This window comes from Anoplopoma fimbria, chromosome 22 (genome assembly GCF_027596085.1).
Source record: "Anoplopoma fimbria isolate UVic2021 breed Golden Eagle Sablefish chromosome 22, Afim_UVic_2022, whole genome shotgun sequence".
NCBI lineage: Eukaryota > Metazoa > Chordata > Actinopteri > Perciformes > Anoplopomatidae > Anoplopoma > Anoplopoma fimbria.
The window spans coordinates 8334846-8362224 of record NC_072470.1 but is presented as its reverse complement, the minus strand read 5'-3'; the positions used below and the strand labels follow the sequence as shown (position 1 = coordinate 8362224).

The 27379-nt window shown below is 43.1% G+C and overlaps 36 non-coding genes across 36 annotated transcripts; 35 read left to right on the top strand and 1 right to left on the bottom strand.

The window, feature by feature from the left end:
- Positions 1–267: 267 nt before the first annotated feature.
- trnag-gcc (transfer RNA glycine (anticodon GCC)) lies at positions 268–338 on the top strand. Its single transcript has one exon. It is a non-coding gene; the product is annotated as a tRNA-Gly (tRNA).
- An 848-nt stretch (positions 339–1186) lies between these two features.
- On the top strand, positions 1187–1257 carry trnag-gcc (transfer RNA glycine (anticodon GCC)). Its single transcript has one exon. It is a non-coding gene; the product is annotated as a tRNA-Gly (tRNA).
- A 791-nt stretch (positions 1258–2048) lies between these two features.
- Positions 2049–2119, top strand: trnag-gcc (transfer RNA glycine (anticodon GCC)). The gene has a single exon. It is a non-coding gene; the product is annotated as a tRNA-Gly (tRNA).
- Positions 2120–2365: 246 nt separating this feature from the next.
- Positions 2366–2436, top strand: trnag-gcc (transfer RNA glycine (anticodon GCC)). Its single transcript has one exon. It is a non-coding gene; the product is annotated as a tRNA-Gly (tRNA).
- Positions 2437–3947: 1511 nt separating this feature from the next.
- On the top strand, positions 3948–4018 carry trnag-gcc (transfer RNA glycine (anticodon GCC)). Its single transcript has one exon. It is a non-coding gene; the product is annotated as a tRNA-Gly (tRNA).
- Positions 4019–4311: 293 nt separating this feature from the next.
- Positions 4312–4383, bottom strand: trnad-guc (transfer RNA aspartic acid (anticodon GUC)). The gene has a single exon. It is a non-coding gene; the product is annotated as a tRNA-Asp (tRNA).
- A 553-nt stretch (positions 4384–4936) lies between these two features.
- trnam-cau (transfer RNA methionine (anticodon CAU)) lies at positions 4937–5009 on the top strand. The gene has a single exon. It is a non-coding gene; the product is annotated as a tRNA-Met (tRNA).
- An 8758-nt stretch (positions 5010–13767) lies between these two features.
- Positions 13768–13840, top strand: trnam-cau (transfer RNA methionine (anticodon CAU)). The gene has a single exon. It is a non-coding gene; the product is annotated as a tRNA-Met (tRNA).
- Positions 13841–14027: 187 nt separating this feature from the next.
- Positions 14028–14100, top strand: trnam-cau (transfer RNA methionine (anticodon CAU)). The gene has a single exon. It is a non-coding gene; the product is annotated as a tRNA-Met (tRNA).
- An 856-nt stretch (positions 14101–14956) lies between these two features.
- trnam-cau (transfer RNA methionine (anticodon CAU)) lies at positions 14957–15029 on the top strand. Its single transcript has one exon. It is a non-coding gene; the product is annotated as a tRNA-Met (tRNA).
- A 336-nt stretch (positions 15030–15365) lies between these two features.
- On the top strand, positions 15366–15438 carry trnam-cau (transfer RNA methionine (anticodon CAU)). Its single transcript has one exon. It is a non-coding gene; the product is annotated as a tRNA-Met (tRNA).
- A 336-nt stretch (positions 15439–15774) lies between these two features.
- Positions 15775–15847, top strand: trnam-cau (transfer RNA methionine (anticodon CAU)). Its single transcript has one exon. It is a non-coding gene; the product is annotated as a tRNA-Met (tRNA).
- A 603-nt stretch (positions 15848–16450) lies between these two features.
- Positions 16451–16523, top strand: trnam-cau (transfer RNA methionine (anticodon CAU)). Its single transcript has one exon. It is a non-coding gene; the product is annotated as a tRNA-Met (tRNA).
- A 519-nt stretch (positions 16524–17042) lies between these two features.
- Positions 17043–17115, top strand: trnam-cau (transfer RNA methionine (anticodon CAU)). The gene has a single exon. It is a non-coding gene; the product is annotated as a tRNA-Met (tRNA).
- A 336-nt stretch (positions 17116–17451) lies between these two features.
- On the top strand, positions 17452–17524 carry trnam-cau (transfer RNA methionine (anticodon CAU)). Its single transcript has one exon. It is a non-coding gene; the product is annotated as a tRNA-Met (tRNA).
- A 446-nt stretch (positions 17525–17970) lies between these two features.
- On the top strand, positions 17971–18043 carry trnam-cau (transfer RNA methionine (anticodon CAU)). The gene has a single exon. It is a non-coding gene; the product is annotated as a tRNA-Met (tRNA).
- Positions 18044–18378: 335 nt separating this feature from the next.
- trnam-cau (transfer RNA methionine (anticodon CAU)) lies at positions 18379–18451 on the top strand. The gene has a single exon. It is a non-coding gene; the product is annotated as a tRNA-Met (tRNA).
- Positions 18452–18787: 336 nt separating this feature from the next.
- trnam-cau (transfer RNA methionine (anticodon CAU)) lies at positions 18788–18860 on the top strand. Its single transcript has one exon. It is a non-coding gene; the product is annotated as a tRNA-Met (tRNA).
- A 187-nt stretch (positions 18861–19047) lies between these two features.
- On the top strand, positions 19048–19120 carry trnam-cau (transfer RNA methionine (anticodon CAU)). The gene has a single exon. It is a non-coding gene; the product is annotated as a tRNA-Met (tRNA).
- A 520-nt stretch (positions 19121–19640) lies between these two features.
- Positions 19641–19713, top strand: trnam-cau (transfer RNA methionine (anticodon CAU)). The gene has a single exon. It is a non-coding gene; the product is annotated as a tRNA-Met (tRNA).
- A 336-nt stretch (positions 19714–20049) lies between these two features.
- On the top strand, positions 20050–20122 carry trnam-cau (transfer RNA methionine (anticodon CAU)). The gene has a single exon. It is a non-coding gene; the product is annotated as a tRNA-Met (tRNA).
- Positions 20123–20309: 187 nt separating this feature from the next.
- On the top strand, positions 20310–20382 carry trnam-cau (transfer RNA methionine (anticodon CAU)). Its single transcript has one exon. It is a non-coding gene; the product is annotated as a tRNA-Met (tRNA).
- Positions 20383–20718: 336 nt separating this feature from the next.
- Positions 20719–20791, top strand: trnam-cau (transfer RNA methionine (anticodon CAU)). The gene has a single exon. It is a non-coding gene; the product is annotated as a tRNA-Met (tRNA).
- A 187-nt stretch (positions 20792–20978) lies between these two features.
- On the top strand, positions 20979–21051 carry trnam-cau (transfer RNA methionine (anticodon CAU)). Its single transcript has one exon. It is a non-coding gene; the product is annotated as a tRNA-Met (tRNA).
- Positions 21052–21238: 187 nt separating this feature from the next.
- trnam-cau (transfer RNA methionine (anticodon CAU)) lies at positions 21239–21311 on the top strand. Its single transcript has one exon. It is a non-coding gene; the product is annotated as a tRNA-Met (tRNA).
- A 336-nt stretch (positions 21312–21647) lies between these two features.
- On the top strand, positions 21648–21720 carry trnam-cau (transfer RNA methionine (anticodon CAU)). The gene has a single exon. It is a non-coding gene; the product is annotated as a tRNA-Met (tRNA).
- A 595-nt stretch (positions 21721–22315) lies between these two features.
- Positions 22316–22388, top strand: trnam-cau (transfer RNA methionine (anticodon CAU)). Its single transcript has one exon. It is a non-coding gene; the product is annotated as a tRNA-Met (tRNA).
- Positions 22389–22909: 521 nt separating this feature from the next.
- trnam-cau (transfer RNA methionine (anticodon CAU)) lies at positions 22910–22982 on the top strand. The gene has a single exon. It is a non-coding gene; the product is annotated as a tRNA-Met (tRNA).
- A 1009-nt stretch (positions 22983–23991) lies between these two features.
- On the top strand, positions 23992–24064 carry trnam-cau (transfer RNA methionine (anticodon CAU)). Its single transcript has one exon. It is a non-coding gene; the product is annotated as a tRNA-Met (tRNA).
- Positions 24065–24584: 520 nt separating this feature from the next.
- Positions 24585–24657, top strand: trnam-cau (transfer RNA methionine (anticodon CAU)). Its single transcript has one exon. It is a non-coding gene; the product is annotated as a tRNA-Met (tRNA).
- A 336-nt stretch (positions 24658–24993) lies between these two features.
- trnam-cau (transfer RNA methionine (anticodon CAU)) lies at positions 24994–25066 on the top strand. The gene has a single exon. It is a non-coding gene; the product is annotated as a tRNA-Met (tRNA).
- A 186-nt stretch (positions 25067–25252) lies between these two features.
- On the top strand, positions 25253–25325 carry trnam-cau (transfer RNA methionine (anticodon CAU)). Its single transcript has one exon. It is a non-coding gene; the product is annotated as a tRNA-Met (tRNA).
- Positions 25326–25844: 519 nt separating this feature from the next.
- Positions 25845–25917, top strand: trnam-cau (transfer RNA methionine (anticodon CAU)). Its single transcript has one exon. It is a non-coding gene; the product is annotated as a tRNA-Met (tRNA).
- Positions 25918–26508: 591 nt separating this feature from the next.
- Positions 26509–26581, top strand: trnam-cau (transfer RNA methionine (anticodon CAU)). The gene has a single exon. It is a non-coding gene; the product is annotated as a tRNA-Met (tRNA).
- Positions 26582–26969: 388 nt separating this feature from the next.
- trnam-cau (transfer RNA methionine (anticodon CAU)) lies at positions 26970–27042 on the top strand. The gene has a single exon. It is a non-coding gene; the product is annotated as a tRNA-Met (tRNA).
- Positions 27043–27229: 187 nt separating this feature from the next.
- On the top strand, positions 27230–27302 carry trnam-cau (transfer RNA methionine (anticodon CAU)). Its single transcript has one exon. It is a non-coding gene; the product is annotated as a tRNA-Met (tRNA).
- The last annotated feature ends 77 nt before the right edge of the window (positions 27303–27379 follow it).

Genomic DNA, 27379 nt, shown 5'->3' with positions numbered 1-27379 from the left:
TTTGGGCAGGGTTGGGACATGGAAGCAGAGTGGGCCATGTTGAAAACCGTAACCTAAGATCCGGAGGGGTGATTAGGATGAGGGACCTGCCTGATCTGATCCCAATTTGTGCTTTGTTGTTGGACTCCTGTGCCTGTCATTGTCCATTATCAACACCATGTTCAAATACAAGGCTATTCATAAGTGTATTTGGTACCTTATGCCACAGAGCCATGAACAACATAGTAGTTGGGTCAGGCGAGAACAGGCACGTAACAGAGCGTGCAAGCATTGGTGGTTCAGTGGTAGAATTCTCGCCTGCCACGCGGGAGGCCCGGGTTCGATTCCCGGCCAATGCAGGACACTTTTTGGAAGTAGAAATGTGATTCTGAACCTCACTGACATGTCCTCCATGGAGAAGGAAGATTTTAAGTATCCTAAACTTCATCATCTGTATTTTTATTTTTGAATTTTAGGGTAGGCTTGGGACATGGAAGCAGAGTGGGCCATGTTAAATTCATGAGTGTACTTGATACAAGAATACCTTTGGCCAAAGATCCATGATCAACTTTGTGGTTGGATCATCAGAACTGCGGCCGAATGTCTTGGACAACTGGGTGATGAGAAAGCAGAGCTGTCCATAGTCACTACCTGGTCCTGAGTTGGACTTATGTGCCTGTCATTGTCCATTATCAACACCATGTTCAAGTACAAGGCTATGTATCATCATGTAGATGAGATCTGCCCTGAAATGCTAAAGGTACTACACATTGTTGTTCTGTCTTGGCAATGTTTATGTAAATATTTAAAAGTCCTGATTAAACCCTGGTAAATACCTGTTAAACCCAATAGCATAGTGAGGGTGAACCAGGAACGTTGAGCTGAGGCCCCTGTCCGCGATCTTACACTCCCTTCTTTGGATTTTTCTTTTCTCGGATATTTGGGCAGGGTTGGGACATGGAAGCAGAGTGGGCCATGTTGAAAACCATAACCTAAGATCTGGAGGGGGTGATTAGGATGAGGGACCTGCCTGATCTGATCCCAATTTGTGCTTTGTTGTTGGACTTATGTGCCTGTCATTGTCCATTATCAACACCATGTTCAAATACAAGGCTATTCATACGTTTATTTGGTACCTTATGCCACAGAGCCATGATTAACTTTGTGGTTGGCTGAGGCGAGAACAGGCACGTAACAGAGCATGCAAGCATTGGTGGTTCAGTGGTAGAATTCTCGCCTGCCACGCGGGAGGCCCGGGTTCGATTCCCGGCCAATGCAGGACACTTTTTGGAAGTAGAAATGTGATTCTGAACCTCACTGACATGTCCTCCATGGAGAAGGAAGATTTTAAGTATCCTAAACTTCATCATCTGTATTTTTATTTTTGAATTTTAGGGTAGGCTTGGGACATGGAAGCAGAGTGGGCCATGTTAAATTCATGAGTGTACTTGATACAAGAATACCTTTGGCCAAAGATCCATGATCAACTTTGTGGTTGGATCATCAGAACTGCGGCCGAATGTCTTGGACACCTGGGTGATGAGAAAGCAGAGCTGTCCATAGTCACTACCTGAGTTGGACTTATGTGCCTGTCATTGTCCATTATCAACACCATGTTCAAGTACAAGGCTATGTATCATCATGTAGATGAGATCTGCCCTGAAATGCTAAAGGTACTACACATTACCTGGTAAATACCTGTTAAACCCAATAGCATAGTGAGGGTGAACCAGGAACGTTGAGCTGAGGCCCCTGTCCGCGATCTTACACTCCCTTCTTTGGATTTTTCTTTTCTCGGATATTTGGGCAGGGTTGGGACATGGAAGCAGAGTGGGCCATGTTGAAAACCATAACCTAAGATCTGGAGGGGGTGATTAGGATGAGGGACCTGCCTGATCTGATCCCAATTTGTGCTTTGTTGTTGGACTTATGTGCCTGTCATTGTCCATTATCAACACCATGTTCAAATACAAGGCTATTCATACGTTTATTTGGTACCTTATGCCACAGAGCCATGATTAACTTTGTGGTTGGCTGAGACGAGAACAGGCACGTCACAGAGCGTGCAAGCATTGGTGGTTCAGTGGTAGAATTCTCGCCTGCCACGCGGGAGGCCCGGGTTCGATTCCCGGCCAATGCAAGACACTTTTTGGAAGTAGAAATGTGATTCTGAACCTCACTGACATGTCCTCCGTGGCCAAGGAAGATTTTAAGTATCCTAAACTTCATCATCTGTATTTTTAATTTTCAATTTTAGGGTAGGCTTGGGACATGGAAGCAGAGTGGGCCATGTTAAATTCATGAGTGTACTTGATACAAGAATGTTTCACCATGATTCACTACGTGGTTGGCTGAGACGAGAACAGGCACGTCACAGAGCGTGCAAGCATTGGTGGTTCAGTGGTAGAATTCTCGCCTGCCACGCGGGAGGCCCGGGTTCGATTCCCGGCCAATGCAGGACACTTTTTGGAAGTAGAAATGTGATTCTGAACCTCACTGACATGTCCTCCGTGGCCAAGGAAGGTTTTAAGTATCCTAAACTTCATCCTCTGTATTTTTGGATATTGGGGTAGGCTTGGGACATGGAAGCAGAGTGGGCAATGTTAAAAAACATAGCATATGATCTGATGGGGGGTGATTAAGAGAAGCAGTCTGCCTGATCTGATCGTAATTGGTGCTTTGTTGTTGGACTTATATGCCTGTCATTGTCCATAATAAACACCATGTTCGAGTACAGGGCTATTCATAAGTGGAGTTGATACCAGAATTTCTCAGGCCAATTGGTTTCAAACTCATTTTCACCACATCAGCATTATGGTTGACCTCAAAGGGCTAGTTGTAACTGTAAGACCATATAAATCTAACTCCCTAAACATATGGTTAAATAACTGTCTCCGCATTTGATTATAGTTTATTCAAGTGTAATAATATTGTACTTGCATTTATATAAATGCAACCATATATGTTTGTACATTTCTGTTATTATAACAAATCCTTTTAATTTAGGGTTAAGATATCCACATTTCTCTATCAAAGATCAAACTTTTAAAGTGAACAACAAAGAGAAATATCAAACACGTTATTACATTAACTTTGTTCAAAGCTGTTTTTGTCAGTTGAGAAGGACAGAACTATGGCACATCGAATAATTGTGAGCTGCTAAGAATATGTTTGACAGATATGGCATTTTTTTAAAACTTACGGCTCAGCTCCTTCACCACAATGGTCCAGTACAATGCCCGCATCACTGCTGACGTGCACCGAACCGCCTTCCATTTTACCCTCATTTGTGAATAAGAACCCAAGATACTTAAACTCCTTCGCTTGTGGCAGTCTCCCACAATGCATGTCAATTACGTGACCCGCCAAATGACGGCATCCTGCCGCTAGATTGCAGTGTTTCCATATCGGCGTTTGACTAAAGCGGTTTTCCAACAACTGAAAAAGAAACAAAAGATCACCAAATAATCCCAAAATGTCAGAGAAGAGAAAAATTGATGCAGAGGGAAGGCAATTTTATGAAGTTTATGTTCATTGTAAAGCAGCATCCACTTTTATTTTAAGAAAATCATATCCCTTTCATGCTCTCCACACAAAATCTCGTGGTGGGCCGAGTCTGACACATGTCCTAGGCCAAAGATCGATGATCAACTTTATGGTTGGATCCTCACAACTGCGGCCGAGCAATATCCTAAACTCCATCCTCTGTATTTTTCTCTATGGAAAGTGAGATAGGCTTGGGACATGGAAGCAGAGAGATATAATATATCAAGGTAGGCTTTGGAAGATAATGATCATTTATGTGGTTGAATGTCTTGGACACCTGGTTGATGAGAAAGCAGAACTGTCTACTGTTCACTACCGGATAGCCTACATTCGAGAAGAAGTTCTGCCTGATCTGTGTGTTTTGCAAGCATTCGGGGTTCAGTGGACATCATGTTTGAGCAATGTCCCTTTAAATATAACAAGCATTGGTGGTTCAGTGGTAGAATTCTCGCCTGCCACGCGGGAGGCCCGGGTTCGATTCCCGGCCAATGCAACGATTTTTGGAATTTGTAAATGTATACACCGGTTGATTAGTATTTGGTGAAGCTACAAAACTCAATTTTGTATTGACGTAATTTGTCTGGGAATATGTCTTTTTTAACTTTTGTTCAGATGTTTATAGCTTACATTGTGAAAGGAGTTTTGAAGCTAAGATTTATCAATACATTTTTCGTCAATACTAAGATCACTTAGAAGGCCTCTTTATTGGAGAATTCATGAAATAATGTCTCGGCATTCAAAACAAAAAAAAATGCAAGAGGGAGGAAGGAAGGAAAAGATGCATTTCTCCCCGTCGGGGAATTGAACCCCGGTCTCCCGCGTGACAGGCGGGGATACTCACCACTATACTAACGAGGAGATGTTCTGCCTCGATGCCTTGACCCTTTTTATTTTAGGTGGTTAAAATAGGTGGTTTGTACATATGTATATATGTACAAATGATGCATCACAGGAAATTCCAAAACAATAGGTTATACCACACAGTTACCCCTCCTAGCTGACATGAGTTTTGTTCTACCATCAGATACGGAATGTAAGAACACTGGAAGTCCTACTCTTTTTCAAAAGTGGCATTTTGAGTGAGTAAGTAAATACATTTATCATGATCACGCTCAGAATTGGTTATTGTGTCTACATATAACCCACTGTCAATTGAATTTTGAAGATATTGTTAGCTTAGAGCAGTGATATGGTGAGTACTCACAGGGAGAGAGTGACAGATTATGAATGAAAAGGACATTAAACAGTGTCGCAAAACTAGGAGAGCGTGCAAAACACGTCTGGTGCTGTTTAAAAGTCCTCCTTAAAACAAAATGGATCAAAGATTTTTCCCTGTGCTAAAATGAATCCTCTCAACCATTTTTATGCATATTTAACATACTGCTAACATACTTGAGAACAGAAAGCGTGTGCCTCGTTGGCGCAGTAGGCAGCGCGTCAGTCTCATAATCTGAAGGTCGTGAGTTCGAGCCTCACACGGGGCAAGTATTTTGAAATAGATATATTTGACAGGGTTTTGTCATTACATTACATTACATTACATTACAGTCATTTAGCAGACGCTTTTATACAAAGCGACTTACAGGAAGTGTATTCAACATAGGTATTTAAGAGAACTACTAGTCACCAGAAGTCATAAGTGCATCTCCTTTCTTAAACAAGCATCTTAAAGCATAAACCAGAGCAAAAGTATAGTGCAGAGGCAAATTACTACGAAAACAATAATTGCAACAGACTTAATACGAATACAATAAGTGTTACAAACTACTACGAATAGGATAAACGCAGTAAACGAACACAAATACAATAAGTGCAGCGAACTGATACGAATACAATAAGTGCAGCGAACTGATACGAATACAATAAGTGCAACAACTAATAAGAATGCAAAGTGCTACGAAGAAGGCTCAGGGAAGTACTTCTTCAAGAGGTGAGTTTTCAGCCTGCACACGGGGCATGCATTTTTTGTCAGCAAGAATAAAAACAGCCTCATGAGATGAAGGTTGTAAATTTGATCCTCACAGGTGTCAAGGCAGTTGGTGTGATTCTTTGCCAAGAATTACCTTCATAGAGATACACAACTGTTTGGCAGATTGTTCATCCCTGACATTTTTGTGTTAGGTGCTGATTCTTTGAATGTCAATGAAAATAAACTCTAGCCTTCAATCATGACCATTCAGTGAGTTTTGAGCCTCGTTGGCGCAGTAGGCAGCGCGTCAGTCTCATAATCTGAAGGTCGTGAGTTCGACCCTCACACGGGGCATGTGTTTTGATCCATCTTTGCCATGATTTATCTGCGGTCAGATCCTTAAATATTTGTCAGGGTTTTCTCAGCTTGGAATTGAAACAACCTCCTCCACCCGGTTGAATGTTTTGTGTAAAAGCTTATTCCTTGAATGTCAATGAAAAGAACGTCTAGCCTTCAATCATGACCACTTGGGGTGTATTGAGCCTCGTTGGCGCAGTAGGCAGCGCGTCAGTCTCATAATCTGAAGGTCGTGAGTTCGACCCTCACACGGGGCATGTGTTTTGATCCATCTTTGCCATGATTTATCTGCGGTCAGATCCTTAAATATTTGTCAGGGTTTTCTCAGCTTGGAATTGAAACAACCTCCTCCACCCGGTTGAATGTTTTGTGTAAAAGCTTATTCCTTGAATGTCAATGAAAAGAACGTCTAGCCTTCAATCATGACCACTTGGGGTGTATTGAGCCTCGTTGGCGCAGTAGGCAGCGCGTCAGTCTCATAATCTGAAGGTCGTGAGTTCGACCCTCACACGGGGCATGTGTTTTGATCCATCTTTGCCATGATTTATCTGCGGTCAGATCCATAAATATCAGTCAGGGTTTTCACAGCTTGGAATTGCATCAGAGTCATGAAATGAAAGTCGTGAGTTTGATCCTCACATTGGGCAAGCTAGTTGGGCTCTTTTGGTGTGATTCTTTGCCTAGAATTACTTGCATACAGATACACAACTATTTGGTAGATTGTTCATCCCTGACTGCTCATCAGTCTCTAGAGATACCAACTGGCTGAGCATTTTTGCGTTAAATTCTGCTTCCTTGAATGTCAATGAAAAGAACGTCTAGCCTTCAATCATGACCATTTAGTGCATTTTGAGCCTCGTTGGCGCAGTAGGCAGCGCGTCAGTCTCATAATCTGAAGGTCGTGAGTTCGACCCTCACACGGGGCATGTGTTTTGATCCATCTTTGCCATGATTTATCTGCGGTCAGATCCTTAAATATTTGTCAGGGTTTTCTCAGCTTGGAATTGAAACAACCTCCTCCACCCGGTTGAATGTTTTGTGTAAAAGCTTATTCCTTGAATGTCAATGAAAAGAACGTCTAGCCTTCAATCATGACCACTTGGGGTGTATTGAGCCTCGTTGGCGCAGTAGGCAGCGCGTCAGTCTCATAATCTGAAGGTCGTGAGTTCGACCCTCACACGGGGCATGTGTTTTGATCCATCTTTGCCATGATTTATCTGCGGTCAGATCCATAAATATCAGTCAGGGTTTTCACAGCTTGGAATTGCATCAGAGTCATGAAATGAAAGTCGTGAGTTTGATCCTCACATTGGGCAAGCTAGTTGGGCTCTTTTGGTGTGATTCTTTGCCTAGAATTACTTGCATACAGATACACAACTATTTGGTAGATTGTTCATCCCTGACTGCTCATCAGTCTCTCGAGATACTAACTGGTTGAACATTTTTGCGTTAAATTCTGCTTCCTTGAATGTCAATGAAAAGAACGTCTAGCCTTCAATCATGACCATTTAGTGCATTTTGAGCCTCGTTGGCGCAGTAGGCAGCGCGTCAGTCTCATATATCTGAAGGTCGTGAGTTCGACCCTCACACGGGGCATGTGTTTTGATCCATCTTTGCCATGATTTATCTGCGGTCAGATCCTTAAATATTTGTCAGGGTTTTCTCAGCTTGGAATTGAAACAACCTCCTCCACCCGGTTGAATGTTTTGTGTAAAAGCTTATTCCTTGAATGTCAATGAAAAGAACGTCTAGCCTTCAATCATGACCACTTGGGGTGTATTGAGCCTCGTTGGCGCAGTAGGCAGCGCGTCAGTCTCATAATCTGAAGGTCGTGAGTTCGACCCTCACACGGGGCATGTGTTTTGATCCATCTTTGCCATTATTTATCTGCGGTCAGATTCATAAATATCAGTCAGGGTTTTCACAGCTTGGAATTGCATCAGAGTCATGAAATGAAAGTCGTGAGTTTGATCCTCACATTGGGCAAGCTAGTTGGGCTCTTTTGGTGTGATTCTTTGCCTAGAATTACTTGCATACAGATACACAACTATTTGGTAGATTGTTCATCCCTGACTGCTCATCAGTCTCTCGAGATACTAACTGGTTGAACATTTTTGCGTTAAATTCTGCTTCCTTGAATGTCAATGAAAAGAACGTCTAGCCTTCAATCATGACCATTTAGTGCATTGGCGCAGTAGGCAGCGCGTCAGTCTCATAATCTGAAGGTCGTGAGTTCGACCCTCACACGGGGCATGTGTTTTGATCCATCTTTGCCATGATTTATCTGCGGTCAGATCCTTAAATATTTGTCAGGGTTTTCTCAGCTTGGAATTGAAACAACCTCCTCCACCCGGTTGAATGTTTTGTGTAAAAGCTTATTCCTTGAATGTCAATGAAAAGAACGTCTAGCCTTCAATCATGACCACTTGGGGTGTATTTTAGTGCATTTTGAGCCTCGTTGGCGCAGTAGGCAGCGCGTCAGTCTCATAATCTGAAGGTCGTGAGTTCGACCCTCACACGGGGCATGTGTTTTGATCCATCTTTGCCATGATTTATCTGCGGTCAGATCCTTAAATATTTGTCAGGGTTTTCTCAGCTTTGAATTGAAACAACCTCCTCCACCCGGTTGAATGTTTTGTGTAAAAGCTTATTCCTTGAATGTCAATGAAAAGAACGTCTAGCCTTCAATCATGACCACTTGGGGTGTATTGAGCCTCGTTGGCGCAGTAGGCAGCGCGTCAGTCTCATAATCTGAAGGTCGTGAGTTCGACCCTCACACGGGGCATGTGTTTTGATCCATCTTTGCCATGATTTATCTGCGGTCAGATCCATAAATATCAGTCAGGGTTTTCACAGCTTGGAATTGCATCAGAGTCATGAAATGAAAGTCGTGAGTTCGATCCTCACATTGGGCAAGCTGGTTGGGCTCTTTTGGTGTGATTCTTTGCCTAGAATTACTTGCATACAGATACACAACTATTTGGTAGATTGTTCATCCCTGACTGCTCATCAGTCTCTAGAGATGCTAACTGGTTGAGCATTTTTGCGTTAAATTCTGATTCCTTGAATGTCAATGAAAAGAACGTCTAGCCTTCAATCATGACCATTTAGTGCATTTTGAGCCTCGTTGGCGCAGTAGGCAGCGCGTCAGTCTCATAATCTGAAGGTCGTGAGTTCGACCCTCACACGGGGCATGTGTTTTGATCCATCTTTGCCATGATTTATCTGCGGTCAGATCCATAAATATCAGTCAGGGTTTTCACAGCTTGGAATTGCATCAGAGTCATGAAATGAAAGTCGTGAGTTTGATCCTCACATTGGGCAAGCTAGTTGGGCTCTTTTGGTGTGATTCTTTGCCTAGAATTACTTGCATACAGATACACAACTATTTGGTAGATTGTTCATCCCTGACTGCTCATCAGTCTCTAGAGATACTAACTGGTTGAGCATTTTTGCGTTAAATTCTGATTCCTTGAATGTCAATGAAAAGAACGTCTAGCCTTCAATCATGACCATTTAGTGCATTTTGAGCCTCGTTGGCGCAGTAGGCAGCGCAGTAGGCAGCGCAGTCTCATAATCTGAAGGTCGTGAGTTCGACCCTCACACGGGGCATGTGTTTTGATCCATCTTTGCCATGATTTATCTGCGGTCAGATCCTTAAATATTTGTCAGGGTTTTCTCAGCTTGGAATTGAAACAACCTCCTCCACCCGGTTGAATGTTTTGTGTAAAAGCTTATTCCTTGAATGTCAATGAAAAGAACGTCTAGCCTTCAATCATGACCACTTGGGGTGTATTGAGCCTCGTTGGCGCAGTAGGCAGCGCGTCAGTCTCATAATCTGAAGGTCGTGAGTTCGACCCTCACACGGGGCATGTGTTTTGATCCATCTTTGCCATGATTTATCTGCAGTCAGATCCATAAATATCAGTCAGGGTTTTCACAGCTTGGAATTGCATCAGAGTCATGAAATGAAAGTCGTGAGTTTGATCCTCACATTGGGCAAGCTAGTTGGGCTCTTTTGGTGTGATTCTTTGCCTAGAATTACTTGCATACAGATACACAACTATTTGGTAGATTGTTCATCCCTGACTGCTCATCAGTCTCTAGAGATGCCAAAGGGCTGAGCATTTTTATGTCTTGTCACTTTGACAAATATCTGTGTTATCACCAATTGACCACTAGATGGCAGTATGGTCACATGATGAGTTGGGTTTGCAAACAGGAGAAACTGATAAACCCTGTATTTCACTCCAGAAAAACAGAATAAAGACACCTTGAAAGATGTCATTTTTCTGTTAAGTTTTGATTCCTTGAATGTCAATGAAAAGAACGTCTAGCCTTCAATCATGACCACTTGGGGTGTATTGAGCCTCGTTGGCGCAGTAGGCAGCGCGTCAGTCTCATAATCTGAAGGTCGTGAGTTCGACCCTCACACGGGGCATGTGTTTTGATCCATCTTTGCCATGATTTATCTGCGGTCAGATCCATAAATATCAGTCAGGGTTTTCACAGCTTGGAATTGCATCAGAGTCATGAAATGAAAGTCGTGAGTTCGATCCTCACATTGGGCAAGCTGGTTGGGCTCTTTTGGTGTGATTCTTTGCCTAGAATTACTTGCATACAGATACACAACTATTTGGTAGATTGTTCATCCCTGACTGCTCATCAGTCTCTCGAGATACTAACTGGTTGAACATTTTTGCGTTAAATTCTGATTCCTTGAATGTCAATGAAAAGAAAAGTCTAGCCTTCAATCATGACCATTTAGTGCATTTTGAGCCTCGTTGGCGCAGTAGGCAGCGCGTCAGTCTCATAATCTGAAGGTCGTGAGTTCGACCCTCACACGGGGCATGTGTTTTGATCCATCTTTGCCATGATTTATCTGCGGTCAGATCCTTAAATATTTGTCAGGGTTTTCTCAGCTTGGAATTGAAACAACCTCCTCCACCCGGTTGAATGTTTTGTGTAAAAGCTTATTCCTTGAATGTCAATGAAAAGAACGTCTAGCCTTCAATCATGACCACTTGGGGTGTATTGAGCCTCGTTGGCGCAGTAGGCAGCGCGTCAGTCTCATAATCTGAAGGTCGTGAGTTCGACCCTCACACGGGGCATGTGTTTTGATCCATCTTTGCCATGATTTATCTGCGGTCAGATCCATAAATATCAGTCAGGGTTTTCACAGCTTGGAATTGCATCAGAGTCATGAAATGAAAGTCGTGAGTTTGATCCTCACATTGGGCAAGCTAGTTGGGCTCTTTTGGTGTGATTCTTTGCCTAGAATTACTTGCATACAGATACACAACTATTTGGTAGATTGTTCATCCCTGACTGCTCATCAGTCTCTAGAGATGCCAAAGGGCTGAGCATTTTTATGTCTTGTCACTTTGACAAATATCTGTGTTATCACCAATTGACCACTAGATGGCAGTATGGTCACATGATGAGCTGGGTTTGCAAACAGGAGAAACTGATAAACCCTGTATTTCACTCCAGAAAAACAGAATAAAGACACCTTGGGCCTCGTTCTCTAAAGATGCTGGTTGAGCATTTTTCTGTTAAGTTTTGATTCCTTGAATGTCAATGAAAATAACATCTAGCCTTCAATCATGACCACTTGGGGTGTATTGAGCCTCGTTGGCGCAGTAGGCAGCGCGTCAGTCTCATAATCTGAAGGTCGTGAGTTCGACCCTCACACGGGGCATGTGTTTTGATCCATCTTTGCCATGATTTATCTGCGGTCAGATCCATAAATATCAGTCAGGGTTTTCACAGCTTGGAATTGCATCAGAGTCATGAAATGAAAGTCGTGAGTTTGATCCTCACATTGGGCAAGCTAGTTGGGCTCTTTTGGTGTGATTCTTTGCCTAGAATTACTTGCATACAGATACACAACTATTTGGTAGATTGTTCATCCCTGACTGCTCATCAGTCTCTCGAGATACTAACTGGTTGAACATTTTTGCGTTAAATTCTGATTCCTTGAATGTCAATGAAAAGAACGTCTAGCCTTCAATCATGACCATTTAGTGCATTTTAGTTGCATTTTTTGAGCCTCGTTGGCGCAGTAGGCAGCGCGTCAGTCTCATAATCTGAAGGTCGTGAGTTCGACCCTCACACGGGGCATGTGTTTTGATCCATCTTTGCCATGATTTATCTGCGGTCAGATCCTTAAATATTTGTCAGGGTTTTCTCAGCTTGGAATTGAAACAACCTCCTCCACCCGGTTGAATGTTTTGTGTAAAAGCTTATTCCTTGAATGTCAATGAAAAGAACGTCTAGCCTTCAATCATGACCACTTGGGGTGTATTGAGCCTCGTTGGCGCAGTAGGCAGCGCGTCAGTCTCATAATCTGAAGGTCGTGAGTTCGACCCTCACACGGGGCATGTGTTTTGATCCATCTTTGCCATGATTTATCTGCGGTCAGATCCATAAATATCAGTCAGGGTTTTCACAGCTTGGAATTGCATCAGAGTCATGAAATGAAAGTCGTGAGTTCGATCCTCACATTGGGCAAGCTAGTTGGGCTCTTTTGGTGTGATTCTTTGCCTAGAATTACTTGCATACAGATACACAACTATTTGGTAGATTGTTCATCCCTGACTGCTCATCAGTCTCTAGAGATGCTAACTGGTTGAGCATTTTTGCGTTAAATTCCCTTGAATGTCAATGAAAAGAACGTCTAGCCTTCAATCATGACCATTTAGTGCATTTTGAGCCTCGTTGGCGCAGTAGGCAGCGCGTCAGTCTCATAATCTGAAGGTCGTGAGTTCGACCCTCACACGGGGCATGTGTTTTGATCCATCTTTGCCATGATTTATCTGCGGTCAGATCCATAAATATCAGTCAGGGTTTTCACAGCTTGGAATTGCATCAGAGTCATGAAATGAAAGTCGTGAGTTCGATCCTCTCATTGGGCAAGCTAGTTGGGCTATTTTGGTGTGATTCTTTGCCTAGAATTACTTGCATACAGATACACAACTATTTGGTAGATTGTTCATCCCTGACTGCTCATCAGTCTCTCGAGATACTAACTGGTTGAACATTTTTGCGTTAAATTCTGATTCCTTGAATGTCAATGAAAAGAACGTCTAGCCTTCAATCATGACCATTTAGTGCATTTTGAGCCTCGTTGGCGCAGTAGGCAGCGCGTCAGTCTCATAATCTGAAGGTCGTGAGTTCGACCCTCACACGGGGCATGTGTTTTGATCCATCTTTGCCATGATTTATCTGCGGTCAGATCCTTAAATATTTGTCAGGGTTTTCTCAGCTTGGAATTGAAACAACCTCCTCCACCCGGTTGAATGTTTTGTGTAAAAGCTTATTCCTTGAATGTCAATGAAAAGAACGTCTAGCCTTCAATCATGACCACTTGGGGTGTATTGAGCCTCGTTGGCGCAGTAGGCAGCGCGTCAGTCTCATAATCTGAAGGTCGTGAGTTCGACCCTCACACGGGGCATGTGTTTTGATCCATCTTTGCCATTATTTATCTGCGGTCAGATTCATAAATATCAGTCAGGGTTTTCACAGCTTGGAATTGCATCAGAGTCATGAAATGAAAGTCGTGAGTTTGATCCTCACATTGGGCAAGCTAGTTGGGCTCTTTTGGTGTGATTCTTTGCCTAGAATTACTTGCATACAGATACACAACTATTTGGTAGATTGTTCTCCCTGACTGCTCATCAGTCTCTAGAGATGCCAAAGGGCTGAGCATTTTTATGTCTTGTCACTTTGACAAATATCTGTGTTATCACCAATTGACCACTAGATGGCAGTATGGTCACATGATGAGCTGGGTTTGCAAACAGGAGAAACTGATAAACCCTGTATTTCACTCCAGAAAAACAGAATAAAGACACCTTGGGCCTCGTTCTCTAAAGATGCTAAAGGGTTGAGCATTTTTCTGTTAAGTTTTGATTCCTTGAATGTCAATGAAAATAACATCTAGCCTTCAATCATGACCACTTGGGGTGTATTGAGCCTCGTTGGCGCAGTAGGCAGCGCGTCAGTCTCATAATCTGAAGGTCGTGAGTTCGACCCTCACACGGGGCATGTGTTTTGATCCATCTTTGCCATGATTTATCTGCGGTCAGATCCTTAAATATTTGTCAGGGTTTTCTCAGCTTGGAATTGAAACAACCTCCTCCACCCGGTTGAATGTTTTGTGTAAAAGCTTATTCCTTGAATGTCAATGAAAAGAACGTCTAGCCTTCAATCATGACCACTTGGGGTGTATTGAGCCTCGTTGGCGCAGTAGGCAGCGCGTCAGTCTCATAATCTGAAGGTCGTGAGTTCGACCCTCACACGGGGCATGTGTTTTGATCCATCTTTGCCATTATTTATCTGCGGTCAGATTCATAAATATCAGTCAGGGTTTTCACAGCTTGGAATTGCATCAGAGTCATGAAATGAAAGTCGTGAGTTTGATCCTCACATTGGGCAAGCTAGTTGGGCTCTTTTGGTGTGATTCTTTGCCTAGAATTACTTGCATACAGATACACAACTATTTGGTAGATTGTTCATCCCTGACTGCTCATCAGTCTCTCGAGATACTAACTGGTTGAACATTTTTGCGTTAAATTCTGATTCCTTGAATGTCAATGAAAAGAACGTCTAGCCTTCAATCATGACCATTTAGTGCATTTTGAGCCTCGTTGGCGCAGTAGGCAGCGAGTCAGTTTCATAATCTGAAGGTCGTGAGTTCGACCCTCACACGGGGCATGTGTTTTGATCCATCTTTGCCATGATTTATCTGCGGTCAGATCCTTAAATATTTGTCAGGGTTTTCTCAGCTTGGAATTGAAACAACCTCCTCCACCCGGTTGAATGTTTTGTGTAAAAGCTTATTCCTTGAATGTCAATGAAAAGAACGTCTAGCCTTCAATCATGACCACTTGGGGTGTATTGAGCCTCGTTGGCGCAGTAGGCAGCGCGTCAGTCTCATAATCTGAAGGTCGTGAGTTCGACCCACACACGGGGCATGTGTTTTGATCCATCTTTGCCATTATTTATCTGCGGTCAGATTCATAAATATTTGTCAGGGTTTTCTCAGCTTGGAATTTAAACAACCTCCTCCACCCGGTTGAATGTTTTGTGTAAAAGCTTATTCCTTGAATGTCAATGAAAAGAACGTCTAGCCTTCAATCATGACCACTTGGGGTGTATTGAGCCTCGTTGGCGCAGTAGGCAGCGCGTCAGTCTCATAATCTGAAGGTCGTGAGTTCGACCCTCACACGGGGCATGTGTTTTGATCCATCTTTGCCATGATTTATCTGCGGTCAGATCCATAAATATCAGTCAGGGTTTTCACAGCTTGGAATTGCATCAGAGTCATGAAATGAAAGTCGTGAGTTTGATCCTCACATTGGGCAAGCTAGTTGGGCTCTTTTGGTGTGATTCTTTGCCTAGAATTACTTGCATACAGATACACAACTATTTGGTAGATTGTTCATCCCTGACTGCTCATCAGTCTCTCGAGATACTAACTGGTTGAGCATTTTTGCGTTAAATTCTGATTCCTTGAATGTCAATGAAAAGAACGTCTAGCCTTCAATCATGACCATTTAGTGCATTTTGAGCCTCGTTGGCGCAGTAGGCAGCGCGTCAGTCTCATAATCTGAAGGTCGTGAGTTCGACCCTCACACGGGGCATGTGTTTTGATCCATCTTTGCCATGATTTATCTGCGGTCAGATCCATAAATATCAGTCAGGGTTTTCACAGCTTGGAATTGCATCAGAGTCATGAAATGAAAGTCGTGAGTTCGATCCTCACATTGGGCAAGCTGGTTGGGCTCTTTTGGTGTGATTCTTTGCCTAGAATTACTTGCATACAGATACACAACTATTTGGTAGATTGTTCATCCATGACTGCTCATCAGTCTCTAGAGATACTAACTGGTTGAGCATTTTTGCGTTAAATTCTGATTCCTTGAATGTCAATGAAAAGAACGTCTAGCCTTCAATCATGACCACTTGGGGTGTATTGAGCCTCGTTGGCGCAGTAGGCAGCGCGTCAGTCTCATAATCTGAAGGTCGTGAGTTCGACCCTCACACGGGGCATGTGTTTTGATCCATCTTTGCCATGATTTATCTGCGGTCAGATCCATAAATATCAGTCAGGGTTTTCACAGCTTGGAATTGCATCAGAGTCATGAAATGAAAGTCGTGAGTTTGATCCTCACATTGGGCAAGCTGTTGGGCTCTTTTGGTGTGATTCTTTGCCTAGAATTACTTGCATACAGATACACAACTATTTGGTAGATTGTTCATCCCTGACTGCTCATCAGTCTCTCGAGATACTAACTGGTTGAACATTTTTGCGTTAAATTCTTATTCCTTGAATGTCAATGAAAAGAAATTCTAGCCTTCAATCATGACCATTTAGTGCATTTTGAGCCTCGTTGGCGCAGTAGGCAGCGCGTCAGTCTCATAATCTGAAGGTCGTGAGTTCTGAAGGTCCTCACACACACGGGGCATGTGTTTTGATCCATCTTTGCCATGATTTATCTGCGGTCAGATCCTTAAATATTTGTCAGGGTTTTCTCAGCTTGGAATTGAAACAACCTCCTCCACCCGGTTGAATGTTTTGTGTAAAAGCTTATTCCTTGAATGTCAATGAAAAGAACGTCTAGCCTTCAATCATGACCACTTGGGGGGTATTGAGCCTCGTTGGCGCAGTAGGCAGCGCGTCAGTCTCATAATCTGAAGGTCGTGAGTTCGACCCTCACACGGGGCATGTGTTTTGATTCATCTTTGCCATGATTTATCTGCAGTCAGATCCATAAATATCAGTCAGGGTTTTCACAGCTTGGAATTGCATCAGAGTCATGAAATGAAAGTCGTGAGTTTGATCCTCACATTGGGCAAGCTAGTTGGGCTCTTTTGGTGTGATTCTTTGCCTAGAATTACTTGCATACAGATACACAACTATTTGGTAGATTGTTCTCCCTGACTGCTCATCAGTCTCTAGAGATGCCAAAGGGCTGAGCATTTTATGTCTTGTCACTTTGACAAATATCTGTGTTATCACCAATTGACCACTAGATGGCAGTATGGTCACATGATGAGTTGGGTTTGCAAACAGGAGAAACTGATAAACCCTGTATTTCACTCCAGAAAAACAGAATAAAGACACCTTGGGCCTCGTTCTCTAAAGATGCTAAAGGGTTGAGCATTTTTCTGTTAAGTTTTGATTCCTTGAATGTCAATGAAAATAACATCTAGCCTTCAATCATGACCACTTGGGGTGTATTGAGCCTCGTTGGCGCAGTAGGCAGCGCGTCAGTCTCATAATCTGAAGGTCGTGAGTTCGACCCTCACACGGGGCATGTGTTTTGATCCATCTTTGCCATTATTTATCTGCGGTCAGATCCATAAATATCAGTCAGGGTTTTCACAGCTTGGAATTGCATCAGAGTCATGAAATGAAAGTCGTGAGTTTGATCCTCACATTGGGCAAGCTAGTTGGGCTCTTTTGGTGTGATTCTTTGCCTAGAATTACTTGCATACAGATACACAACTATTTGGTAGATTGTTCATCCCTGACTGCTCATCAGTCTCTCGAGATACTAACTGGTTGAACATTTTTGCGTTAAATTCTGATTCCTTGAATGTCAATGAAAAGAACGTCTAGCCTTCAATCATGACCATTTAGTGCATTTTGAGCCTCGTTGGCGCAGTAGGCAGCGCGTCAGTCTCATAATCTGAAGGTCGTGAGTTCGACCCTCACACGGGGCATGTGTTTTGATCCATCTTTGCCATGATTTATCTGCGGTCAGATCCTTAAATATTTGTCAGGGTTTTCTCAGCTTGGAATTGAAACAACCTCCTCCACCCGGTTGAATGTTTTGTGTAAAAGCTTATTCCTTGAATGTCAATGAAAAGAACGTCTAGCCTTCAATCATGACCACTTGGGGTGTATTGAGCCTCGTTGGCGCAGTAGGCAGCGCGTCAGTCTCATAATCTGAAGGTCGTGAGTTCGACCCTCACACGGGCATGTGTTTTGATCCATCTTTGCCATTATTTATCTGCGGTCAGATTCATAAATATTTGTCAGGGTTTTCTCAGCTTGGAATTGCAACAACCTCCTCCACCCGGTTGAATGTTTTGTGTAAAAGCTTATTCCTTGAATGTCAATGAAAAGAACGTCTAGCCTTCAATCATGACCACTTGGGGTGTATTGAGCCTCGTTGGCGCAGTAGGCAGCGCGTCAGTCTCATAATCTGAAGGTCGTGAGTTCGACCCTCACACGGGGCATGTGTTTTGATCCATCTTTGCCATGATTTATCTGCGGTCAGATCCATAAATATCAGTCAGGGTTTTCACAGCTTGGAATTGCATCAGAGTCATGAAATGAAAGTCGTGAGTTTGATCCTCACATTGGGCAAGCTGTTGGGCTCTTTTGGTGTGATTCTTTGCCTAGAATTACTTGCATACAGATACACAACTATTTGGTAGATTGTTCATCCCTGACTGCTCATCAGTCTCTCGAGATACTAACTGGTTGAGCATTTTTGCGTTAAATTCTGATTCCTTGAATGTCAATGAAAAGAACGTCTAGCCTTCAATCATGACCATTTAGTGCATTTTGGGCCTCGTTGGCGCAGTAGGCAGCGCGTCAGTCTCATAATCTGAAGGTCGTGAGTTCGACCCTCACACGGGGCATGTGTTTTGATCCATCTTTGCCATGATTTATCTGCGGTCAGATCCATAAATATCAGTCAGGGTTTTCACAGCTTGGAATTGCATCAGAGTCATGAAATGAAAGTCGTGAGTTCGATCCTCACATTGGGCAAGCTGGTTGGGCTCTTTTGGTGTGATTCTTTGCCTAGAATTACTTGCATACAGATACACAACTATTTGGTAGATTGTTCATCCCTGACTGCTCATCAGTCTCTCGAGATACTAACTGGTTGAACATTTTTGCGTTAAATTCTTATTCCTTGAATGTCAATGAAAAGAAAGTCTAGCCTTCAATCATGACCATTTAGTGCATTTTGAGCCTCGTTGGCGCAGTAGGCAGCGCGTCAGTCTCATAATCTGAAGGTCGTGAGTTCGACCCTCACACGGGGCATGTGTTTTGATCCATCTTTGCCATGATTTATCTGCGGTCGGATCCTTAAATATTTGTCAGGGTTTTCTCAGCTTGGAATTGAAACAACCTCCTCCACCCGGTTGAATGTTTTGTGTAAAAGCTTATTCCTTGAATGTCAATGAAAAGAACGTCTAGCCTTCAATCATGACCACTTGGGGTGTATTGAGCCTCGTTGGCGCAGTAGGCAGCGCGTCAGTCTCATAATCTGAAGGTCGTGAGTTCGACCCTCACACGGGGCATGTGTTTTGATCCATCTTTGCCATTATTTATCTGCAGTCAGATCCATAAATATCAGTCAGGGTTTTCACAGCTTGGAATTGCATCAGAGTCATGAAATGAAAGTCGTGAGTTTGATCCTCATATTGGGCAAGCTAGTTGGGCTCTTTTGGTGTGATTCTTTGCCTAGAATTACTTGCATACAGATACACAACTATTTGGTAGATTGTTCTCCCTGACTGCTCATCAGTCTCTAGAGATGCCAAAGGGCTGAGCATTTTTATGTCTTGTCACTTTGACAAATATCTGTGTTATCACCAATTGACCACTAGATGGCAGTATGGTCACATGATGAGTTGGGTTTGCAAACAGGAGAAACTGATAAACCCTGTATTTCACTCCAGAAAAACAGAATAAAGACACCTTGGGCCTCGTTCTCTAAAGATGCTAAAGGGTTGAGCATTTTTCTGTTAAGTTTTGATTCCTTGAATGTCAATGAAAATAACATCTAGCCTTCAATCATGACCACTTGGGGTGTATTGAGCCTCGTTGGCGCAGTAGGCAGCGCGTCAGTCTCATAATCTGAAGGTCGTGAGTTCGACCCTCACACGGGGCATGTGTTTTGATCCATCTTTGCCATGATTTATCTGCGGTCAGATCCATAAATATCAGTCAGGGTTTTCACAGCTTGGAATTGCATCAGAGTCATGAAATGAAAGTCGTGAGTTTGATCCTCACATTGGGCAAGCTAGTTGGGCTCTTTTGGTGTGATTCTTTGCCTAGAATTACTTGCATACAGATACACAACTATTTGGTAGATTGTTCATCCCTGACTGCTCATCAGTCTCTCGAGATACTAACTGGTTGAACATTTTTGCGTTAAATTCTGATTCCTTGAATGTCAATGAAAAGAACGTCTAGCCTTCAATCATGACCATTTAGTGCATTTTGAGCCTCGTTGGCGCAGTAGGCAGCGCGTCAGTCTCATAATCTGAAGGTCGTGAGTTCGACCCTCACACGGGGCATGTGTTTTGATCCATCTTTGCCATGATTTATCTGCGGTCAGATCCTTAAATATTTGTCAGGGTTTTCTCAGCTTGGAATTGAAACAACCTCCTCCACCCGGTTGAATGTTTTGTGTAAAAGCTTATTCCTTGAATGTCAATGAAAAGAACGTCTAGCCTTCAATCATGACCACTTGGGGTGTATTGAGCCTCGTTGGCGCAGTAGGCAGCGCGTCAGTCTCATAATCTGAAGGTCGTGAGTTCGACCCTCACACGGGGCATGTGTTTTGATCCATCTTTGCCATTATTTATCTGCGGTCAGATCCATAAATATCAGTCAGGGTTTTCACAGCTTGGAATTGCATCAGAGTCATGAAATGAAAGTCGTGAGTTTGATCCTCACATTGGGCAAGCTAGTTGGGCTCTTTTGGTGTGATTCTTTGCCTAGAATTACTTGCATACAGATACACAACTATTTGGTAGATTGTTCATCCCTGACTGCTCATCAGTCTCTCGAGATACTAACTGGTTGAACATTTTTGCGTTAAATTCTGATTCCTTGAATGTCAATGAAAAGAACGTCTAGCCTTCAATCATGACCATTTAGTGCATTTTGAGCCTCGTTGGCGCAGTAGGCAGCGCGTCAGTCTCATAATCTGAAGGTCGTGAGTTCGACCCTCACACGGGGCATGTGTTTTGATCCATCTTTGCCATGATTTATCTGCGGTCAGATCCTTAAATATTTGTCAGGGTTTTCTCAGCTTGGAATTGAAACAACCTCCTCCACCCGGTTGAATGTTTTGTGTAAAAGCTTATTCCTTGAATGTCAATGAAAAGAACGTCTAGCCTTCAATCATGACCACTTGGGGTGTATTGAGCCTCGTTGGCGCAGTAGGCAGCGCGTCAGTCTCATAATCTGAAGGTCGTGAGTTCGACCCTCACACGGGGCATGTGTTTTGATCCATCTTTGCCATTATTTATCTGCGGTCAGATTCATAAATATTTGTCAGGGTTTTCTCAGCTTGGAATTTAAACAACCTCCTCCACCCGGTTGAATGTTTTGTGTAAAAGCTTATTCCTTGAATGTCAATGAAAAGAACGTCTAGCCTTCAATCATGACCACTTGGGGTGTATTGAGCCTCGTTGGCGCAGTAGGCAGCGCGTCAGTCTCATAATCTGAAGGTCGTGAGTTCGACCCTCACACGGGGCATGTGTTTTGATCCATCTTTGCCATGATTTATCTGCGGTCAGATCCATAAATATCAGTCAGGGTTTTCACAGCTTGGAATTGCATCAGAGTCATGAAATGAAAGTCGTGAGTTCGATCCTCACATTGGGCAAGCTGGTTGGGCTCTTTTGGTGTGATTCTTTGCCTAGAATTACTTGCATACAGATACACAACTATTTGGTAGATTGTTCATCCCTGACTGCTCATCAGTCTCTCGAGATACTAACTGGTTGAGCATTTTTGCGTTAAATTCTGATTCCTTGAATGTCAATGAAAAGAACGTCTAGCCTTCAATCATGACCATTTAGTGCATTTTGAGCCTCGTTGGCGCAGTAGGCAGCGCGTCAGTCTCATAATCTGAAGGTCGTGAGTTCGACCCTCACACGGGGCATGTGTTTTGATCCATCTTTGCCATGATTTATCTGCGGTCAGATCCATAAATATCAGTCAGGGTTTTCACAGCTTGGAATTGCATCAGAGTCATGAAATGAAAGTCGTGAGTTCGATCCTCACATTGGGCAAGCTGGTTGGGCTCTTTTGGTGTGATTCTTTGCCTAGAATTACTTGCATACAGATACACAACTATTTGGTAGATTGTTCATCCCTGACTGCTCATCAGTCTCTCGAGATACTAACTGGTTGAACATTTTTGCGTTAAATTCTTATTCCTTGAATGTCAATGAAAAGAAAGTCTAGCCTTCAATCATGACCATTTAGTGCATTTTGAGCCTCGTTGGCGCAGTAGGCAGCCGTCAGTCTCATAATCTGAAGGTCGTGAGTTCGACCCTCACACGGGGCATGTGTTTTGATCCATCTTTGCCATGATTTATCTGCGGTCAGATCCTTAAATATTTGTCAGGGTTTTCTCAGCTTGGAATTGAAACAACCTCCTCCACCCGGTTGAATGTTTTGTGTAAAAGCTTATTCCTTGAATGTCAATGAAAAGAACGTCTAGCCTTCAATCATGACCACTTGGGGTGTATTGAGCCTCGTTGGCGCAGTAGGCAGCGCGTCAGTCTCATAATCTGAAGGTCGTGAGTTCGACCCTCACACGGGGCATGTGTTTTGATCCATCTTTGCCATGATTTATCTGCAGTCAGATCCATAAATATCAGTCAGGGTTTTCACAGCTTGGAATTGCATCAGAGTCATGAAATGAAAGTCGTGAGTTTGATCCTCACATTGGGCAAGCTAGTTGGGCTCTTTTGGTGTGATTCTTTGCCTAGAATTACTTGCATACAGATACACAACTATTTGGTAGATTGTTCATCCCTGACTGCTCATCAGTCTCTAGAGATGCCAAAGGGCTGAGCATTTTTATGTCTTGTCACTTTGACAAATATCTGTGTTATCACCAATTGACCACTAGATGGCAGTATGGTCACATGATGAGTTGGGTTTGCAAACAGGAGAAACTGATAAACCCTGTATTTCACTCCAGAAAAACAGAATAAAGACACCTTGGGCCTCGTTCTCTAAAGATGCTAAAGGGTTGAGCATTTTTCTGTTAAGTTTTGATTCCTTGAATGTCAATGAAAATAACATCTAGCCTTCAATCATGACCACTTGGGGTGTATTGAGCCTCGTTGGCGCAGTAGGCAGCGCGTCAGTCTCATAATCTGAAGGTCGTGAGTTCGACCCTCACACGGGGCATGTGTTTTGATCCATCTTTGCCATGATTTATCTGCGGTCAGATCCATAAATATCAGTCAGGGTTTTCACAGCTTGGAATTGCATCAGAGTCATGAAATGAAAGTCGTGAGTTCGATCCTCACATTGGGCAAGCTGGTTGGGCTCTTTTGGTGTGATTCTTTGCCAAGAATTACTTGCATACAGATACACAACTATTTGGTAGATTGTTCATCCCTGACTGCTCATCAGTCTCTCGAGATACTAACTGGTTGAACATTTTTGCGTTAAATTCTTATTCCTTGAATGTCAATGAAAAGAAAGTCTAGCCTTCAATCATGACCATTTAGTGCATTTTGAGCCTCGTTGGCGAAGTAGGCAGCGCGTCAGTCTCATAATCTGAAGGTCGTGAGTTCGACCCTCACACGGGGCATGTGTTTTGATCCATCTTTGCCATGATTTATCTGCGGTCAGATCCATAAATATCAGTCAGGGTTTTCACAGCTTGGAATTGCATCAGAGTCATGAAATGAAAGTCGTGAGTTCGATCCTCACATTGGGCAAGCTGGTTGGGCTCTTTTGGTGTGATTCTTTGCCTAGAATTACTTGCATACAGATACACAACTATTTGGTAGATTGTTCATCCCTGACTGCTCATCAGTCTCTCGAGATACTAACTGGTTGAACATTTTTGCGTTAAATTCTTATTCCTTGAATGTCAATGAAAAGAAATTCTAGCCTTCAATCATGACCATTTAGTGCATTTTGAGCCTCGTTGGCGCAGTAGGCAGCGCGTCAGTCTCATCTCAAATCTGAAGGTCGTGAGTTCGACCCTCACACGGGGCATGTGTTTTGATCCATCTTTGCCATGATTTATCTGCGGTCAGATCCTTAAATATTTGTCAGGGTTTTCTCAGCTTGGAATTGAAACAACCTCCTCCACCCGGTTGAATGTTTTGTGTAAAAGCTTATTCCTTGAATGTCAATGAAAAGAACGTCTAGCCTTCAATCATGACCACTTGGGGTGTATTGAGCCTCGTTGGCGCAGTAGGCAGCGCGTCAGTCTCATAATCTGAAGGTCGTGAGTTCGACCCTCACACGGGGCATGTGTTTTGATTCATCTTTGCCATGATTTATCTGCAGTCAGATCCATAAATATCAGTCAGGGTTTTCACAGCTTGGAATTGCATCAGAGTCATGAAATGAAAGTCGTGAGTTTGATCCTCACATTGGGCAAGCTAGTTGGGCTCTTTTGGTGTGATTCTTTGCCTAGAATTACTTGCATACAGATACACAACTATTTGGTAGATTGTTCTCCCTGACTGCTCATCAGTCTCTAGAGATGCCAAAGGGCTGAGCATTTTTATGTCTTGTCACTTTGACAAATATCTGTGTTATCACCAATTGACCACTAGATGGCAGTATGGTCACATGATGAGTTGGGTTTGCAAACAGGAGAAACTGATAAACCCTGTATTTCACTCCAGAAAAACAGAATAAAGACACCTTGGGCCTCGTTCTCTAAAGATGCTAAAGGGTTGAGCATTTTTCTGTTAAGTTTTGATTCCTTGAATGTCAATGAAAATAACATCTAGCCTTCAATCATGACCACTTGGGGTGTATTGAGCCTCGTTGGCGCAGTAGGCAGCGCGTCAGTCTCATAATCTGAAGGTCGTGAGTTCGACCCTCACACGGGGCATGTGTTTTGATCCATCTTTGCCATGATTTATCTGCGGTCAGATCCATAAATATCAGTCAGGGTTTTCACAGCTTGGAATTGCATCAGAGTCATGAAATGAAAGTCGTGAGTTTGATCCTCACATTGGGCAAGCTAGTTGGGCTCTTTTGGTGTGATTCTTTGCCTAGAATTACTTGCATACAGATACACAACTATTTGGTAGATTGTTCATCCCTGACTGCTCATCAGTCTCTAGAGATACTAACTGGTTGAACATTTTTGCGTTAAATTCTTATTCCTTGAATGTCAATGAAAAGAACGTCTAGCCTTCAATCATGACCATTTAGTGCATTTTGAGCCTCGTTGGCGCAGTAGGCAGCGCGTCAGTCTCATAATCTGAAGGTCGTGAGTTCGACCCTCACACGGGGCATCTGTTTTGATCCATCTTTGCCATGATTTATCTGCGGTCAGATCCTTAAATATTTGTCAGGGTTTTCTCAGCTTGGAATTGAAACAACCTCCTCCACCCGGTTGAATGTTTTGTGTAAAAGCTTATTCCTTGAATGTCAATGAAAAGAACGTCTAGCCTTCAATCATGACCATTTAGGGATTTTGAGCCTCGTTGGCGCAGTAGGCAGCGCGTCAGTCTCATAATCTGAAGGTCGTGAGTTCGACCCTCACACGGGGCATGTGTTTTGATTCATCTTTGCCATGATTTATCTGCAGTCAGATCCATAAATATCAGTCAGGGTTTTCACAGCTTGGAATTGCATCAGAGTCATGAAATGAAAGTCGTGAGTTTGATCCTCACATTGGGCAAGCTAGTTGGGCTCTTTTGGTGTGATTCTTTGCCTAGAATTACTTGCATACAGATACACAACTATTTGGTAGATTGTTCTCCCTGACTGCTCATCAGTCTCTAGAGATGCCAAAGGGCTGAGCATTTTTATGTCTTGTCACTTTGACAAATATCTGTGTTATCACCAATTGACCACTAGATGGCAGTATGGTCACATGATGAGTTGGGTTTGCAAACAGGAGAAACTGATAAACCCTGTATTTCACTCCAGAAAAACAGAATAAAGACACCTTGGGCCTCGTTCTCTAAAGATGCTAAAGGGTTGAGCATTTTTCTGTTAAGTTTGATTCCTTGAATGTCAATGAAAATAACATCTAGCCTTCAATCATGACCACTTGGGGTGTATTGAGCCTCGTTGGCGCAGTAGGCAGCGCGTCAGTCTCATAATCTGAAGGTCGTGAGTTCGACCCTCACACGGGGCATGTGTTTTGATCCATCTTTGCCATTATTTATCTGCGGTCAGATTCATAAATATCAGTCAGGGTTTTCACAGCTTGGAATTGCATCAGTCATGAAATGAAAGTCGTGAGTTTGATCCTCACATTGGGCAAGCTAGTTGGGCTCTTTTGGTGTGATTCTTTGCCTAGAATTACTTGCATACAGATACACAACTATTTGGTAGATTGTTCATCCCTGACTGCTCATCAGTCTCTAGAGATACTAACTGGTTGAACATTTTTGCGTTAAATTCTGCTTCCTTGAATGTCAATGAAAAGAACGTCTAGCCTTCAATCATGACCATTTAGTGCATTTTGAGCCTCGTTGGCGCAGTAGGCAGCTCAGTCTCATAATCTGAAGGTCGTGAGTTCGACCCTCACACGGGGCATGTGTTTTGATCCATCTTTGCCATGATTTATCTGCGGTCAGATCCTTAAATATTTGTCAGGGTTTTCTCAGCTTGGAATTGAAACAACCTCCTCCACCCGGTTGAATGTTTTGTGTAAAAGCTTATTCCTTGAATGTCAATGAAAAGAACGTCTAGCCTTCAATCATGACCACTTGGGGTGTATTGAGCCTCGTTGGCGCAGTAGGCAGCGCGTCAGTCTCATAATCTGAAGGTCGTGAGTTCGACCCTCACACGGGGCATGTGTTTTGATCCATCTTTGCCATGATTTATCTGCGGTCAGATCCATAAATATCAGTCAGGGTTTTCACAGCTTGGAATTGCATCAGAGTCATGAAATGAAAGTCGTGAGTTTGATCCTCACATTGGGCAAGCTAGTTGGGCTCTTTTGGTGTGATTCTTTGCCTAGAATTACTTGCATACAGATACACAACTATTTGGTAGATTGTTCATCCCTGACTGCTCATCAGTCTCTAGAGATGCCAAAGGGCTGAGATATTTTTATGTCTTGTCAACTGGTTGAACATTTTGATGAGTTGGGTTTGCAAACAGGTTAAATTCTGCAGAATTCCTTGAATGTCAATGAAAAGAACGTCTAGCCTTCAATCATGACCATTTAGTGCATTTTGAGCCTCGTTGGCGCAGTAGGCAGCGCGTCAGTCTCATAATCTGAAGGTCGTGAGTTCGACCCTCACACGGGGCATGTGTTTTGATCCATCTTTGCCATGATTTATCTGCGGTCAGATCCTTAAATATTTGTCAGGGTTTTCTCAGCTTGGAATTGAAACAACCTCCTCCACCCGGTTGAATGTTTTGTGTAAAAGCTTATTCCTTGAATGTCAATGAAAAGAACGTCTAGCCTTCAATCATGACCACTTGGGGTGTATTGAGCCTCGTTGGCGCAGTAGGCAGCGCGTCAGTCTCATAATCTGAAGGTCGTGAGTTCGACCCTCACACGGGGCATGTGTTTTGATCCATCTTTGCCATGATTTATCTGCGGTCAGATCCATAAATATCAGTCAGGGTTTTCACAGCTTGGA